Below are 19461 nucleotides of genomic sequence, written 5' to 3' on the forward strand. Positions count from 1 at the left end.
AGCGATCAGTTAGGTTTGTCGGAACATTTGCCTACTCAAAGTCCCTCGCAAAGGGATGAGAAAATTGGAAAACGGGTCTTCCAACATTATGACTCTTATTTTCGGGAAGGTTTGTAATTTCATTGCCATTTCGCAAGAAAACTATGCGGAATGAAATCAAAAATCGCTCAAAAATAGTTGCCGGAGCGATGAGTTAGGTTTGTTGGAAGGTTTGCCTACTCAAAGTCTCTTGCAAAGGGACGAATAACTGGAAAAATGGTCTTACAATATTATTAGTCCTATTTTCGAGATGGTTTGTGATTTCATTGCATTTCTCTACGAAAAGCATCAATAAGAATACGAAATCGACTAAAGAATCGCCCACTGGAAAAAAGAAGTTGTCAATTTTGGGAAGGTTTGTAACATGGCGATCGATTAGGTATTGTCGGAAACCCGCCTCTATTTGACTACCCTAAAATGGTTTCCTCCATTTTCAGCAGCAAAGGCATAGAGAAGTTGTAACATCGATAAATTGGAAAAAGGGTCATTCCAACATTATTACTCCTATTTTCGGGAAGGTTTGTAATTTCATTGGCATTTTGCTGGATAAACTATGCGGAATGAAATCAAGAATCGCCAAAAATAGTTGCCGGAGCGATGAGTTAGGTTTTTTGGATGATTTGCCTACTCAAAATCTCTTGCAAAGGGACGAATAACTGGAAAAACGGCCTTCCAACATTATTACTCCTATTTTCGAGAAGGTTTGTGATTTCCGTTGCATTTCTCTCGAAAAGCTTCACGAAATCAAATAACGAATCTCCCACAAAAGTCATCGGAGCGATCAATTAGGTTTGTCGGAACATTTGCCTACTCAAAGTCCCTTGCAAAGGGATGAAGAACTGGAAAAAGGGTCTTCCAACATTATTACTCTTATTTTCGGGAAGGTTTGTAATTTCATTGGCATTTTGCAAGATAAACTATGCGGAATGAAATCAAGAATCGCCAAAAATAGTTGCCGGAGCGATGAGTTAGGTTTGTTTGGAAGGTTTGCCCACTCAAAGTCTCTTGGAAAGGGACGAATAAGTGGAAAAATGGTCTTCCAACATTATTAGTCCTATTTTCGAGAAGGTTTGTGATTTCCGTTGCATTTCTCTCGAAAAGCTTCACGAAATCAAATAACGAATCTCCCACAAAAGTCATCGAAGCGATCAGTTAGGTTTGTCGGAACATTTGCCTACTCAAAATTCCTTGCAAGAGAACATAAATTGGAAAAAGGGTCATCCAACATTATTACTCCTATTTTCGGGAAGGTTTGTAATTTCATTGGCATTTTGTTGGATAAACTATGCGGAATGAAATCAAGAATCGCCAAAAATAGTTGCTTGAGCGATGAGTTAGGTTTCTTGGAAGATTTGCCTACTCAAAGTCTCTTGCAAAGGGACGAATAACTGGAAAAACGGCCTTCCAACATTATTACTCCTATTTTCGAGAAGGTTTGTGATTTCCGTTGCATTTCTCTCGAAAAGCTTCACGAAATCAAATAACGAATCTCCCACAAAAGTCATCGGAGCGATGAGTTAGGTTTGTCGGAACATTTGCCTACTCAAAGTCCCTCGCAAAGGGATGAAGAACTGGAAAACGGGTCTTCCAACATTATGACTCTTATTTTCGGGAAGGTTTGTAATTTCATTGCCATTTCGCAAGAAAAACTGTGCGGAATGAAATCAAAAATCGCCAAAAATAGTTGCCGGAGCGATGAGTTAGGTTTGTTGGAAGGTTTGCCTACTCAAAGTCTCTTGCAAAGGGACGAATAACTGGAAAAATGGTCTTACAATATTATTAGTCCTATTTTCGAGATGGTTTGTGATTTCTATTGCATTTCTCTCGAAAAGCTATGCGAAATCGACTAAAGAATCGCCCATAGAAGTCGTCACATCGATCAGTTAGGGTTGTCGGAACATTTGACTACCCAAAATTCCTTGCAAGAGAACATAAATTGGAAAAAGGGTCATCCAACATTATTACTCCTATTTTCGGGAAGGTTTGTAATTTCATTGGCATTTTGCTGGATAAACTATGCGGAATGAAATCAAGAATCGCCAAAAATAGTTGCCGGAGCGATGAGTTAGGTTTTTTGGATGATTTGCCTACTCAAAGTCTCTTGCAAAGGGACGAATAACTGGAAAAACGGCCTTCCAACATTATTACTCCTATTTTCGAGAAGGTTTGTGATTTCCGTTGCATTTCTCTCGAAAAGCTTCACGAAATCAAATAACGAATCTCCCACAAAAGTCATCGGAGCGATCAGTTAGGTTTGTCGGAACATTTGCCTACTCAAAGTCCCTCGCAAAGGGATGAAGAACTGGAAAGCGGGTCTTCCAACATTATGACTCTTATTTTCGGGAAGGTTTGTAATTTCATTGCCATTTCGCAAGAAAAACTGTGCGGAATGAAATCAAAAATCGTTCAAAATTTTTTTCCGGAGCGATGAGTTAGGTTTGTTGGAAGGTTTGCCTACTCAAAGTCTCTTGCAAATGGACGAATAACTGGAAAAATGGTCTTACAATATTATTAGTCCTATTTTCGAGATGGTTTGTGATTTCTATTGCATTTCTCTCTAAAAGCTATGCGAAATCGACTAAAGAATCGCCCATAAAAGTCGTCACATCGATCGAGTTAGGTTTGTCGGAACATTTGACTACCCAAAATTCCTTGCAAAGAGAACATAAATTGGAAAAAGGGTCATCCAACATTATTACTCCTATTTTCGGGAAGGTTTGTAATTTCATTGGCTTTTTGCTGGATAAACTATGCGGAATGAAATCAAGAATCGCCAAAAATAGTTGCCGAAGCGATGAGTTGCGGTTTTGGATGATTTGCCTACTCAAAGTCTCTTGCAAAGGGACGAATAACTGGAAAAACGGCCTTCCAACATTATTACTCCTATTTTCGAGAAGGTTTGTGATTTCCGTTGCATTTCTCTCGAAAAGCTTCACGAAATCAAATAACGAATCTCCCACAAAAGTCATCGGAGCGATCAGTTAGGTTTGTCGGAACATTTGCCAACTCAAAGTCCCTTGCAAAGGGACGAAAAAACTGGAAAACGGGTCTTCCAACATTATGACTCTTATTTTCGGGAAGGTTTGTAATTTCATTGCCATTTCGCAAGGAAATTATGTGGAATGTAATAAAAAATCGCTCAAAATTATTGCCGGAGCGATGAGTTAGGTTTGTTGGAAGGTTTGCCTACTCAAAGTCTCTTGCAAAGGGACGAATAACTGGAAAAATGGTCTTACAATATTATTAGTCCTATTTTCGAGATGGTTTGTGATTTCCATTGCATTTCTCTCCAAAAGCTATACGAAATCCAAATAAAGAATCGCCCACAAAAGCTCGTCACATCGAGCGACCGTTAAGGTATGTCCGAAGATTTGCTAACTAAAAGTCCCTTGCAAAGGGAGAACGAAAACTCGAAAAAGGGTCTTCTAACATTATTAATCCAATTTTCGGGAAGGTTTGTAATTTCATTGGCATTTTGCTGGATAAACTATGCGGAATGAAATCAAGAATCGCCAAAAATAGTTGCCGGAGCGATGAGTTAGGTTTTTTGGATGATTTGCCTACTCAAAGTCTCTTGCAAAGGGACGAATAACTGGAAAAACGGCCTTCCAACATTATTACTCCTATTTTCGAGAAGGTTTGTGATTTCCGTTGCATTTCTCTCGAAAAGCTTCACGAAATCAAATAACGAATCTCCCACAAAAGTCATCGGAGCGATCAGTTAGGTTTGTCGGAACATTTGCCTACTCAAAGTCCCTTGCAAAGGGACATAAATTGGAAAAAGGGTCATCCAACATTATTAACTCTTATTTTCGGGAAGGTTTGTAATTTCATTGGCATTTCGCAAGATAAACTATGCGGAATGAAATCAAAAATCGCCAAAAATAGTTGCCGGAGCGATGAGTTAGGTTTTTTGGAAGGTTTGCCTACTCAAAGTCTCTTGCAAAGGGACGAATAACTGGAAAAATGGTCTTACAACATTATTAGTCCTATTTTCGAGAAGGTTTGTGATTTCTATTGCATTTCTCTCGAAAAGCTATTCACGAAATCAAATAAAGAATCGCCCATAGAAGTCGTCAGAGCGATTAGTTAGGTTTGTTTGAAACATTTGCCTACTCAAAATTCCTTGCGAGAGAACATAAATTGGAAAAAGGGTCATCCAACATTATTACTCCTATTTTCGGGAAGGTTTGTAATTTCATTGGCATTTTGCTGGATAAACTATGCGGAATGAAATCAAGAATCGCCAAAAATAGTTGCCGGAGCGATGAGTTAGGTTTGTTGGAAGATTTGCCTACTCAAAGTCTCTTGCAAAGGGACGAATAACTGGAAAAACGGCCTTCCAACATTATTACTCCTATTTTCGAGAAGGTTTGTGATTTCCGTTGCATTTCTCTCGAAAAGCTTCACGAAATCAAATAACGAATCTCCCACAAAAGTCATCGGAGCGATCAGTTAGGTTTGTCGGAACATTTGCCTACTCAAAGTCCCTCGCAAAGGGATGAAGAACTGGAAAACGGGTCTTCCAACATTATGACTCTTATTTTCGGGAAGGTTTGTAATTTCATTGCCATTTCGCAAGAAAAACTGTGCGGAATGAAATCAAAAATCGCTCAAAATTGTTGCCGGAGCGATGAGTTAGGTTTGTTGGAAGGTTTGCCTACTCAAAGTCTCTTGCAAAGGGACGAATAACTGGAAAAATGGTCTTACAATATTATTAGTCCTATTTTCGAGATGGTTTGTGATTTCTATTGCATTTCTCTCGAAAAGCTATGCGAAATCAACTAAAGAATCGCCCATAGAAGTCGTCACATCGATAAGTTAGGGTTGTCGGAACATTTGACTACCCAAAATTCCTTGCAAGAGAACATAAATTGGAAAAAGGGTCATCCAACATTATTACTCCTATTTTCGGGAAGGTTTGTAATTTCATTGGCATTTTGCTGGATAAACTATGCGGAATGAAATCAAGAATCGCCAAAAATAGTTGCCGGAGCGATGAGTTAGGTTTTTTTGGATGATTTGCCTACTCAAAGTCTCTTGCAAAGGGACGAATAACTGGAAAAACGGCCTTCCAACATTATTACTCCTATTTTCGAGAAGGTTTGTGATTTCCGTTGCATTTCTCTCGAAAAGCTTCACGAAATCAAATAACGAATCTCCCACAAAAGTCATCGGAGCGATCAGTTAGGTTTGTCGGAACATTTGCCTACTCAAAGTCCCTCGCAAAGGGATGAAGAACTGGAAAGCGGGTCTTCCAACATTATGACTCTTATTTTCGGGAAGGTTTGTAATTTCATTGGCATTTTTACTGGATAAACTATGCGGAATGAAATCAAAAATCGCTCAAAATTGTTGCCGGAGCGATGAGTTAGGTTTGTTGGAAGGTTTGCCTACTCAAAGTCTCTTGCAAAGGGACGAATAACTGGAAAAATGGTCTTACAATATTATTAGTCCTATTTTCGAGATGGTTTGTGATTTCTATTGCATTTCTCTCTAAAAGCTATGCGAAATCGACTAAAGAATCGCCCATAGAAGTCGTCACATCGATCAGTTAGGGTTGTCGGAACATTTGACTACCCAAAATTCCTTGCAAGAGAACATAAATTGGAAAAAAGGGTCATCCAACATTATTACTCCTATTTTCGGGAAGGTTTGTAATTTCATTGGCATTTTGCTGGATAAACTATGCGGAATGAAATCAAGAATCGCCAAAAATAGTTGCCGGAGCGATGAGTTAGGTTTTTGGATGATTTGCCTACTCAAAGTCTCTTGCAAAGGGACGAATAACTGGAAAAACGGCCTTCCAACATTATTACTCCTATTTTCGAGAAGGTTTGTGATTTCCGTTGCATTTCTCTCGAAAAGCTTCACGAAATCAAATAACGAATCTCCCACAAAAGTCATCGGAGCGATCAGTTAGGTTTGTCGGAACATTTGCCTACTCAAAGTCCCTCGCAAAGGGATTAAAAAATTGGAAAAAGGGTCTTCCAACATTATGACTCTTATTTTCGGGAAGGTTTGTAATTTCATTGGCATTTCGCAAGAAAACTGTGCGGAATGAAATCAAAAATCGCTCAAAAATTGTTGCCGGAGCGATGAGTTAGGTTTGTTGAAGGTTTGCCTACTCAAAGTCTCTTGCAAAGGGACGAATAACTGGAAAAATGGTCTTACAATATTATTAGTCCTATTTTCGAGATGGTTTGTGATTTCTATTGCATTTCTCTCTAAAAGCTATGCGAAATCGACTAAAGAATCGCCCACAGAAGTCGTCACATCAGTTAGGGTTGTCGGAACATTTGACTACCCAAAATTCCTTGCAAGAGAACATAAATTGGAAAAAAGGGTCATCCAACATTATTACTCCTATTTTCGGGAAGGTTTGTAATTTCATTGGCATTTTGCTGGATAAACTATGCGGAATGAAATCAAGAATCGCCAAAAATAGTTGCCGGAGCGATGAGTTAGGTTTTTTGGATGATTTGCCTACTCAAAGTCTCTTGCAAAGGGACGAATAACTGGAAAAACGGCCTTCCAACATTATTACTCCTATTTTCGAGAAGGTTTGTGATTTCCGTTGCATTTCTCTCGAAAAGCTTCACGAAATCAAATAACGAATCTCCCACAAAAGTCATCGGAGCGATCAGTTAGGTTTGTCGGAACATTTGCCTACTCGAAATCCCTTGCAAAAGGATGAAGAACTGGAAAACGGATCTTCCAACATTATTACCCCTATTTTCGGGAAGGCTTTTAATTTCTTTGGCATTTCGCTCGAAAAACTATGCGGAATGAAATCAAAAATCGCTCAAAATAGTTGCCGGAGCGATGAGTTAGGTTTGTTGGAAGGTTTGCCTACTCAAAGTCTCTTGCAAAGGGACGAATAACTGGAAAAATGGTCTTACAACATTATTAGTCCTATTTTCGAGAAGGTTTGTGATTTCTATTGCATTTCTCTCGAAAAGCTTCACGAAATCAACTAAAGAATCGCCCACGTTAAATGATAAGTTAGGTTTGTGAACATTTTGCCAACTCAAGTCACTTGCAAGGGAGCTGGAGATTAGTGTATTAGGTCCAATTTTCAGGGAAGGTTTGTAATTACCGTTGGCACCCATACGGAATGAAATCCTTGCAAAGGGTTAACGACTCAAAACTTGCAAAGGGAAAAAAGGAGTCTTCCAACATTATTAGTCCAATTTTCGGGGAAGGTTTGTAATTTCATTTGGCATTTTTTGCTGGATAAACTATGCGGAATGAAATCAAGAATCGCCAAAAATAGTTGCCGGAGCGATGAGTTAGGTTTTTTGGATGATTTGCCTACTCAAAGTCTCTTGCAAAGGGACGAATAACTGGAAAAACGGCCTTCCAACATTATTACTCCTATTTTCGAGAAGGTTTGTGATTTCCGTTGCATTTCTCTCGAAAAGCTTCACGAAATCAAATAACGAATCTCCCACAAAAGTCATCGGAGCGATCAGTTAGGTTTGTCGGAACATTTGCCTACTCAAAGTCCCTCGCAAAGGGATGAAGAACTGGAAAACGGGTCTTCCAACATTATGACTCTTATTTTCGGGAAGGTTTGTAATTTCATTGCCATTTCGCAAGAAAAACTGTGCGGAATGAAATCAAAAATCGCTCAAAATTGTTGCCGGAGCGATGAGTTAGGTTTGTTGGAAGGTTTGCCTACTCAAAGTCTCTTGCAAAGGGACGAATAACTGGAAAAATGGTCTTACAATATTATTAGTCCTATTTTCGAGATGGTTTGTGATTTCTATTGCATTTCTCTCGAAAAGCTATGCGAAATCGACTAAAGAATCGCCCACAGAAGTCGTCACATCGATCAGTTAGGGTTGTCGGAACATTTGACTACCCAAAATTCCTTGCAAGAGAACATAAATTTGGAAAAAGGGTCATCCAACATTATTACTCCTATTTTCGGGAAGGTTTGTAATTTCATTGGCATTTTGCTGGATAAACTATGCGGAATGAAATCAAGAATCGCCAAAAATAGTTGCCGGAGCGATGAGTTAGGTTTTTTGGATGATTTGCCTACTCAAAGTCTCTTGCAAAGGGACGAATAACTGGAAAAACGGCCTTCCAACATTATTACTCCTATTTTCGAGAAGGTTTGTGATTTCCGTTGCATTTCTCTCGAAAAGCTTCACGAAATCAAATAACGAATCTCCCACAAAAGTCATCGGAGCGATCAGTTAGGTTTGTCGGAACATTTGCCAACTCAAAGTCCCTTGCAAAGGGACGAAAAACTGGAAAAAGGGTCTTCTAACTATTATGACTCTTATTTTCGGGAAGGTTTGTAATTTCATTGGCATTTCGCTGAATAAACTATGCGGAATGAAATCCAAAAATCGCCAAAAATAGTTGCCGGAGCGATGAGTTAGGTTTGTTGGAAGATTTGCCTACTCAAAGTCTCTTGCAAAGGGACGAATAACTGGAAAAATGGTCTTACAATATTATTAGTCCTATTTTCGAGAAGGTTTGTGATTTCCGTTGCATTTCTCTCGAAAAGCTTCACGAAATCAAATAACGAATCTCCCACAAAAGTCATCGGAGCGATCAGTTAGGTTTGTCGGAACATTTGCCTACTCAAAGTCCCTTGCAAAGGATGAAAAATTGGAAAAAACGGGTCTTCCAATATTATGACTCTTATTTTTCGGGAAGGTTTGTAATTTCATTGGCATTTCATTTCAGATAAACTATGCGGAATGAAATCAAGAATCGCCAAAAATAGTTGCCGGAGCGATGAGTTAGGTTTGTTGGAAGATTTGCCTACTCAAAGTCTCTTGCAAAGGGACGAATAACTGGAAAAAAGGTCTTACAATATTATTAGTCCTATTTTCGAGATTGTTTGTGATTTCTATTGCATTTCTCTCGAAAACCTTCACGAAATCAAATAACGAATCTCCCACAAAAGTCATCGGAGCGATCAGTTAGGTTTGTCAGAACATTTGCCTTCTCAAAATTCCTTGCGAGAGAACATAAATTGGAAAAAGGGTCATCCAACATTATTACTCCTATTTTCGGGAAGGTTTGTAATTTCATTGGCATTTTGCTGGATAAACTATGCGGAATGAAATCAAGAATCGCCAAAAATAGTTGCCGGAGCGATGAGTTAGGTTTTTCGGATGATTTGCCTACTCAAAATCTCTTGCAAAGGGACGAATAACTGGAAAAACGGCCTTCCAACATTATTACTCCTATTTTCGAGAAGGTTTGTGATTTCCGTTGCATTTCTCTCGAAAAGCTTCACGAAATCAAATAACGAATCTCCCACAAAAGTCATCGGAGCGATCAGTTAGGTTTGTCGGAACATTTGCCTACTCAAAGTCCCTCGCAAAGGGATGAAGAACTGGAAAACGGGTCTTCCAACATTATGACTCTTATTTTCGGGAAGGTTTGTAATTTCATTGCCATTTCGCAAGAAAAACTGTGCGGAATGAAATCAAAAATCGCTCAAAATTGTTGCCGGAGCGATGAGTTAGGTTTGTTGGAAGGTTTGCCTACTCAAAGTCTCTTGCAAAGGGACGAATAACTGGAAAAATGGTCTTACAATATTATTAGTCCTATTTTCGAGATGGTTTGTGATTTCTATTGCATTTCTCTCAAAAAGCTATGCGAAATCGACTAAAGAATCGCCCATAGAAGTCGTCACATCGATCAGTTAGGGTTGTCGGAACATTTGACTACCCAAAATTCCTTGCAAGAGAACATAAATTTTAAAAAAAGGGTCATCCAACATTATTACTCCTATTTACGAGAAGGTTTGTAATTTCATTGGCATTTTGCTGGATAAACTATGCGGAATGAAATCAAGAATCGCCAAAAATAGTTGCCGGAGCGATGAGTTAGGTTTTTTGGATGATTTGCCTACTCAAAGTCTCTTGCAAAGGGACGAATAACTGGAAAAACGGCCTTCCAACATTATTACTCCTATTTTCGAGAAGGTTTGTGATTTCCGTTGCATTTCTCTCGAAAAGCTTCACGAAATCAAATAACGAATCTCCCACAAAAGTCATCGGAGCGATCGAGTTAGGTTTGTCGGAACATTTGCCTACTCAAAGTCCCTCGCAAAGGGATGAAGAACTGGAAAACGGGTCTTCTTAACATTATGACTCTTATTTTCGGGAAGGTTTGTAATTTCATTGCCATTTCGCAAGAAAAACTGTGCGGAATGAAATCAAAAATCGCTAAAAATTGTTCCCGGAGCGATGAGTTAGGTTTGTTGGAAGGATTGCCTACTCAAAGTCTCTTGCAAAGGGACGAATAATTGGAAAAATGGTCTTACAATATTATTAGTCCTATTTTCGAGATGGTTTGTGATTTCTATTGCATTTCTCTCGAAAAGCTATGCGAAATCGACTAAAGAATCGCCCATAGAAGTCGTCACATCGATCGGTTAGGGTTGTCGGAACATTTGACTACCCAAAATTCCTTGCAAGAGAACATAAATTGGAAAAAGGGTCATCCAACATTATTACTCCTATTTTCGGGAAGGTTTGTAATTTCATTGGCATTTTGCTGGATAAACTATGCGGAATGAAATCAAGAATCGCCAAAAATAGTTGCCGGAGCGATGAGTTAGGTTTTTTGGATGATTTGCCTACTCAAAGTCTCTTGCAAAGGGACGAATAACTGGAAAAACGGCCTTCCAACATTATTACTCCTATTTTCGAGAAGGTTTGTGATTTCCGTTGCATTTCTCTCGAAAAGCTTCACGAAATCAAATAACGAATCTCCCACAAAAGTCATCGGAGCGATCAGTTAGGTTTGTTTGGAACATTTGCCTACTCAAAGTCCCTTGCAAAGGGATGAAGAAATTGGAAAAAGGGTCTTCCAACATTATGACTCTTATTTTCGGGAAGGTTTGTAATTTCATTGGCATTTCGCTGGAAAAACTATGCGGAATGAAATCAAAAATCGCTCAAAAATAGTTGCCGGAGCGATGAGTTAGGTTTGTTGGAAGGTTTGCCTACTCAAAGTCTCTTGCAAAGGGACGAATAACTGGAAAAATGGTCTTACAATATTATTAGTCCTATTTTCGAGAAGGTTTGTGATTTCTATTGCATTTCTCTCGAAAAGCTTCACGAAATCAACATAAAGAATCGCCCACAAAAGTCATCGACTCGATCAGTTAGGTTTGTCGGAACATTTGCCTACCCAAAATTCCTTGCGAGAGAACATAAATTGGAAAAAGGGTCATCCAACATTATTACTCCTATTTTCGGGAAGGTTTGTAATTTCATTGGCATTTTGCTGGATAAACTATGCGGAATGAAATCAAGAATCGCCAAAAATAGTTGCCGGAGCGATGAGTTAGGTTTTTTGGAAGATTTGCCTACTCAAAGTCTCTTGCAAAGGGACGAATAACTGGAAAAATGGCCTTCCAACATTATTACTCCTATTTTCGAGAAGGTTTGTGATTTCCGTTGCATTTCTCTCGAAAAGCTTCACGAAATCAAATAACGAATCTCCCACAAAAGTCATCGGAGCGATCAGTTAGGTTTGTCGGAACATTTGCCTACTCAAAATTCCTTGCGAGAGAACATAAATTGGAAAAAGGGTCATCCAACATTATTACTCCTATTTTCGGGAAGGTTTGTAATTTCATTGGCATTTTGCTGGATAAACTATGCGGAATGAAATCAAGAATCGCCAAAAATAGTTGCCGGAGCGATGAGTTAGGTTTTTTGGATGATTTGCCTACTCAAAGTCTCTTGCAAAGGGACGAATAACTGGAAAAATGGCCTTCCAACATTATTACTCCTATTTTCGAGAAGGTTTGTGATTTCCGTTGCATTTCTCTCGAAAAGCTTCACGAAATCAAATAACGAATCTCCCACAAAAGTCATCGGAGCGATCAGTTAGGTTTGTCGGAACATTTGCCTACTCAAAGTCCCTCGCAAAGGGATGAAGAACTGGAAAACGGGTCTTCCAACATTATGACTCTTATTTTCGGGAAGGTTTGTAATTTCATTGCCATTTCGCAAGAAAAACTGTGCGGAATGAAATCAAAAATCGCTCAAAATTGTTGCCGGAGCGATGAGTTAGGTTTGTTGGAAGGTTTGCCTACTCAAAGTCTCTTGCAAAGGGACGAATAACTGGAAAAATGGTCTTACAATATTATTAGTCCTATTTTCGAGATGGTTTGTGATTTCTATTGCATTTCTCTCTAAAAGCTATGCGAAATCGACTAAAGAATCGCCCATAGAAGTCGTCACATCGATCAGTTAGGGTTGTCGGAACATTTGACTACCCAAAATTCCTTGCAAGAGAACATAAATTGGAAAAAGGGTCATCCAACATTATTACTCCTATTTTCGGGAAGGTTTGTAATTTCATTGGCATTTTGCTGGATAAACTATGCGGAATGAAATCAAGAATCGCCAAAAATAGTTGCCGGAGCGATGAGTTAGGTTTTTTGAATGATTTGCCTACTCAAAGTCTCTTGCAAAGGGACGAATAACTGGAAAAACGGCCTTCCAACATTATTACTCCTATTTTCGAGAAGGTTTGTGATTTCCGTTGCATTTCTCTCCAAAAGCTTCACGAAATCAAATAACGAATCTCCCACAAAAGTTATCGGAGCGATCAGTTAGGTTTGTCGGAACATTTGCCAACTCAAAGTTCTTGCAAAGGGACGAAAAACTGGAAAAAGGGTCTTCTAACATTATTAGTCCAATTTTCGGGAAGGTTTGTAATTTCGTTGGCATTTTGCTGGATAAACTATGCGGAATGAAATCAAGAATCGCCAAAAATAGTTGCCGGAGCGATGAGTTAGGTTTTTTGGAAGATTTGCCTACTCAAAGTCTCTTGCAAAGGGACGAATAACTGGAAAAACGGCCTTCCAACATTATTACTCCTATTTTCGAGAAGGTTTGTGATTTCCGTTGCATTTCTCTCGAAAAGCTTCACGAAATCAAATAACGAACCTCCCATAAAAGTCATCGGAGCGATCAGTTAGGTTTGTCAGAATATTTGCCTACTCAAAGTCCCTTGCAAAGGGATGAAGAACTGAAAAACGGGTCTTCCAACATTATGACTCTTATTTTCGGGAAGGTTTGTAATTTCATTGCCATTTCGCAAGAAAAACTGTGCGGAATGAAATCAAAAATCGCTCAAAATTGTTGCCGGAGCGATGAGTTAGGTTAGTTGGAAGGTTTGCCTACTCAAAGTCTCTTGCAAAGGGACGAATAACTGGAAAAATGGTCTTACAATATTATTAGTCCTATTTTCGAGAAGGTTTGTGATTTCTATTGCATTTCTCTAGAAAAGCTATGCGAAATCGACTAAAGAATCGCCTATAGAAGTCGTCACATCGATGAGTTAGGTTTGTCGGAACATTTGACTACCCAAAATTCCTTGCGAGAGAACATAAATTGGAAAAAGGGTCATCCAACATTATTACTCCTATTTTCGGGAAGGTTTGTAATTTCATTGGCATTTTGCTGGATAAACTATGCGGAATGAAATCAAGAATCGCCAAAAATAGTTGCCGGAGCGATGAGTTAGCGTTTTTTGGATGATTTGCCTACTCAAAGTCTCTTGCAAAGGGACGAATAACTGGAAAAACGGCCTTCCAACATTATTACTCCTATTTTCGAGAAGGTTTGTGATTTCCGTTGCATTTCTCTCGAAAAGCTTCACGAAATCAAATAACGAATCTCCCACAAAAGTCATCGGAGCGATCGAGTTAGGTTTGTCGGAACATTTGCCTACTCAAAGTCCCTTGCAAAGGGATGAAAAACTGGAAAACGGGTCTTCCAACATTATGACTCTTATTTTCGGGAAGGTTTGTAATTTCATTGCCATTTCGCAAGAAAAACTGTGCGGAATGAAATCAAAAATCGCTCAAAATTGTTGCCGGAGCGATGAGTTAGGTTTGTTGGAAGGTTTGCCTACTCAAAGTCTCTTGCAAAGGGACGAATAACTGGAAAAATGGTCTTACAATATTATTAGTCCTATTTTCGAGATGGTTTGTGATTTCTATTGCATTTCTCTCGAAAAGCTATGCGAAATCGACTAAAGAATCGCCCACAAAAGTCGTCACATCGATCGAGTTAGGGTTTGTCGGAACATTTGACTACCCAAAATTCCTTGCAAAGAGAACATAAATTGGAAAAAGGGTCATCCAACATTATTACTCCTATTTTCGGGAAGGTTTGTAATTTCATTGGCATTTTGCTGGATAAACTATGCGGAATGAAATCAAGAATCGCCAAAAATAGTTGCCGGAGCGATGAGTTAGGTTTTTTGGATGATTTGCCTACTCAAAGTCTCTTGCAAAGGGACGAATAACTGGAAAAACGGCTTTCCAACATTATTACTCCTATTTTCGAGAAGGTTTGTGATTTCCGTTGCATTTCTCTCGAAAAGCTTCACGAAATCAAATAACGAATCTCCCACAAAAGTCATCGGAGCGATCAGTTAGGTTTGTCGGAACATTTGCCTACTCAAAGTCCCTCGCAAAGGGATGAAGAACTGGAAAGCGGGTCTTCCAACATTATGACTCTTATTTTCGGGAAGGTTTGTAATTTCATTGCCATTTCGCAAGAAAAACTGTGCGGAATGAAATCAAAAATCGCTCAAAATTATTGCCGGAGCGATGAGTTAGGTTTGTTGGAAGGTTTGCCCACTCAAAGTCTCTTGCAAAGGGACGAATAACTGGAAAAATGGTCTTACAATATTATTAGTCCTATTTTCGAGATGGTTTGTGATTTCTATTGCATTTCTCTCAAAAAGCTATGCGAAATCGACTAAAGAATCGCCCATAGAAGTCGTCACATCGATCAGTTAGGGTTGTCGGAACATTTGACTACCCAAAATTCCTTGCAAGAGAACATAAATTGGAAAAAGGGTCATCCAACATTATTACTCCTATTTTCGGGAAGGTTTGTAATTTCATTGGCATTTTGCTGGATAAACTATGCGGAATGAAATCAAGAATCGCCAAAAATAGTTGCCGGAGCGATGAGTTAGGTTTTTTGGATGATTTGCCTACTCAAAGTCTCTTGCAAAGGGACGAATAACTGGAAAAACGGCCTTCCAACATTATTACTCCTATTTTCGAGAAGGTTTGTGATTTCCGTTGCATTTCTCTCGAAAAGCTTCACGAAATCAAATAACGAATCTCCCACAAAAGTCATCGGAGCGATCAGTTAGGTTTGTCGGAACATTTGCCAGCTCAAAGTCCCTTGCAAAGGGATGAAAAACTGGAAAAAGGGCTTCTAACATTATTAGTCCAATTTTCGGGAAGGTTTGTAATTTCATTGGCATTTTGTTGGAAAAACTATGCGGAATGAAATCAAAAATCGCTCAAAATTGTTGCCGGAGCGATGAGTTAGGTTTGTTGGAAGATTTGCCTACTCAAAGTCTCTTGCAAAGGGACGAATAACTGGAAAAATGGCCTTCCAACATTATTAGTCCTATTTTCGAGAAGGTTTGTGATTTCCGTTGCATTTCTCTCGAAAAGCTTCACGAAATCAAATAAAGAATCCCCCACAAAAGTCATCGGATCGATAAGTTAGGTTTGTCGGAACATTTGCCTACACAAAGTTCATTGCGAGTGAACGTAAATTGGAAAAAGGGTCATCCAACATTATTAGTCCTATTTTCGGGAAGGTTTGTAATTTCATTGGCATTTTTGCTGGATAAACTATGCGGAATGAAATCAAGAATCGCCAAAAATAGTTGCCGGAGCGATGAGTTGCGTTTTTTGGATGATTTGCCTACTCAAAGTCTCTTGCAAAGGGACGAATAACTGGAAAAACGGCCTTCCAACATTATTACTCCTATTTTCGAGAAGGTTTGTGATTTCCGTTGCATTTCTCTCGAAAAGCTTCACGAAATCAAATAACGAATCTCCCACAAAAGTCATCGGAGCGATCAGTTAGGTTTGTCGGAACATTTGCCTACTCAAAATTCCTTGCGAGAGAACATAAATTGGAAAAAGGGTCATCCAACATTATTACTCCTATTTTCGGGAAGGTTTGTAATTTCATTGGCATTTTGCTGGATAAACTATGCGGAATGAAATCAAGAATCGCTCAAAAATAGTTGCCGGAGCGATGAGTTAGGTTTTTTGGATGATTTGCCTACTCAAAGTCTCTTGCAAAGGGACGAATAACTGGAAAAACGGCCTTCCAACATTATTACTCCTATTTTCGAGAAGGTTTGTGATTTCCGTTGCATTTCTCTCGAAAAGCTTCACGAAATCAAATAACGAATCTCCCACAAAAGTCATCGGAGCGATCAGTTAGGTTTGTCGGAACATTTGCCTACTCAAAGTCCCTCGCAAAGGGATGAAGAACTGGAAAACGGGTCTTCCAACATTATGACTCTTATTTTCGGGAAGGTTTGTAATTTCATTGCCATTTCGCAAGAAAAACTGTGCGGAATGAAATCAAAAATCGCCAAAAATTGTTGCCGGAGCGATGAGTTAGGTTTGTTGGAAGGTTTGCCTACTCAAAGTCTCTTGCAAAGGGACGAATAACTGGAAAAATGGTCTTACAATATTATTAGTCCTATTTTCGAGATGGTTTGTGATTTCTATTGCATTTCTCTCGAAAAGCTATGCGAAATCGACTAAAGAATCGCCCATAAAAGTCGTCACATCGATCAGTTAGGGTTGTCGGAACATTTGACTACCCAAAATTCCTTGCAAGAGAACATAAATTGGAAAAAGGGTCATCCAACATTATTACTCCTATTTTCGGGAAGGTTTGTAATTTCATTGGCATTTTGCTGGATAAACTATGCGGAATGAAATCAAGAATCGCCAAAAATAGTTGCCGGAGCGATGAGTTAGGTTTTTTGGATGATTTGCCTACTCAAAGTCTCTTGCAAAGGGACGAATAACTGGAAAAATGGCCTTCCAACATTATTACTCCTATTTTCGAGAAGGTTAGTGATTTCCGTTGCATTTCTCTCGAAAAGCTTCACGAAATCAAATAACGAATCTCCCACAAAAGTCATCGGAGCGAAAAGTTAGGTTTGTCGGAACATTTGCCAGCTCAAAGTCCCTTGCAAAGGGATGAAAAACTGGAAAAAGGGCTTCTAACATTATTAGTCCAATTTTCGGGAAGGTTTGTAATTTCGTTGGCATTTTGCTGGATAAACTATGCGGAATGAAATCAAGAATCGACAAAAATAGTTGCCGGAGCGATGAGTTAGGTTTCTTGGAAGATTTGCCCACTCAAAGTCTCTTGCAAAGGGACGAATAACTGGAAAAACGGCCTTCCAACATTATTAGTCCTATTTTCGAGAAGGTTTGTGATTTCCGTTGCATTTCTCTCGAAAAGCTTCACGAAATCAAATAACGAATCTCCCACAAAAGTCATCGGAGCGATCTGTTAGGTTTGTCGGAACATTTGCCTACTCAAAGTCCCTCGCAAAGGGATGAACAACTGGAAAACGGGTCTTCCAACATTATGACTCTTATTTTCGGGAAGGTTTGTAATTTCATTGCCATTTCGCAAGAAAAACTGTGCGGAATGAAATCAAAAATCGCCAAAAATTGTTGCCGGAGCGATGAGTTAGGTTTGTTGGAAGGTTTGCCTACTCAAAGTCTCTTGCAAAGGGACGAATAACTGGAAAAATGGTCTTACAATATTATTAGTCCTATTTTCGAGATGGTTTGTGATTTCTATTGCATTTCTCTCGAAAAGCTATGCGAAATCGACTAAAGAATCGCCGATAGAAGTCGTCACATCGATCAGTTAGGGTTGTCGGAACATTTGACTACCCAAAATTCCTTGCAAGAGAACATAAATTGGAAAAAGGGTCATCCAACATTATTACTCCTATTTTCGGGAAGGTTTGTAATTTCATTGGCATTTTGCTGGATAAACTATGCGGAATGAAATCAAGAATCGCCAAAAATAGTTGCCGGAGCGATGAGTTAGGTTTTTTGGATGATTTGCCTACTCAAAGTCTCTTGCAAAGGGACGAATAACTGGAAAAACGGCCTTCCAACATTATTACTCCTATTTTCGAGAAGGTTTGTGATTTCCGTTGCATTTCTCTCGAAAAGCTTCACGAAATCAAATAACGAATCTCCCACAAAAGTCATCGGAGCGATCAGTTAGGTTTGTCGGAACATTTGCCTACTCAAAGTCCCTCGCAAAGGGATGAAGAAAACTGGAAAACGGGTCTTCCAACATTATGACTCTTATTTTCGGGAAGGTTTGTAATTTCATTGCCATTTCGCAAGAAAAACTGTGCGGAATGAAATCAAAAATCGCTCAAAATTGTTGCCGGAGCGATGAGTTAGGTTTGTTGGAAGGTTTGCCAACTCAAAGTCTCTTGCAAAGGGACGAATAACTGGAAAAATGGTCTTACAATATTATTAGTCCTATTTTCGAGATTGTTTGTGATTTCTATTCCATTTCTCTCTAAAAGCTATGCGAAATCGACTAAAGAATCGCCCATAGAAGTCGTCACATCGATCAGTTAGGGTTGTCGGAACATTTGACTACCCAAAATTCCTTGCAAGAGAACATAAATTTGAAAAAGGGTCATCCAACAATATTACTCCTATTTTCGGGAAGGTTTGTAATTTCATTGGATTTTTGCTGGATAAACTATGCGGAATGAAATCAAGAATCGCCAAAAATAGTTGCCGGAGCGATGAGTTGCGTTTTTTGGATGATTTGCTTACTCAAAATCTCTTGCAAGGGGACGAATAAATGGAAAAACGTCCTTCCAACATTATTACTCCTATTTTCGAGAAGGTTTGTGATTTCCGTTGCATTTCTCTCGAAAAGCTTCACGAAATCAAATAACGAATCTCCCACAAAAGTCATCGGAGCGATCAGTTAGGTTTGTCGGAACATTTGCCTACTCAAAGTCCCTCGCAAAGGGATGAAGAACTGGAAAGCGGGTCTTCCAACATTATGACTCTTATTTTCGGGAAGGTTTGTAATTTCATTGCCATTTCGCAAGAAAAACTGTGCGGAATGAAATCAAAAATCGCCAAAAATTGTTGCCGGAGCGATGAGTTAGGTTTGTTGGAAGGTTTGCCTACTCAAAGTCTCTTGCAAAGGGACGAATAACTGGAAAAATGGTCTTACAATATTATTAGTCCTATTTTCGAGATGGTTTGTGATTTCTATTGCATTTCTCTCTAAAAGCTATGCGAAATCGACTAAAGAATCGCCCATAGAAGTCGTCACATCGATCAGTTAGGGTTGTCGGAACATTTGACTACCCAAAATTCCTTGCAAGAGAACATAAATTTTAAAAAAAGGGTCATCCAACATTATTACTCCTATTTACGAGAAGGTTTGTAATTTCATTGGCATTTTGCTGGATAAACTATGCGGAATGAAATCAAGAATCGCCAAAAATAGTTGCCGGAGCGATGAGTTAGGTTTTTTGGATGATTTGCCTACTCAAAGTCTCTTGCAAAGG

Source organism: Syzygium oleosum, unplaced genomic scaffold (assembly GCF_021117445.2).
Source record: "Syzygium oleosum isolate NSW1041296 unplaced genomic scaffold, Sole_v2.1 Sole_v2.50, whole genome shotgun sequence".
In the NCBI taxonomy this organism is placed as follows: domain Eukaryota; kingdom Viridiplantae; phylum Streptophyta; class Magnoliopsida; order Myrtales; family Myrtaceae; genus Syzygium; species Syzygium oleosum.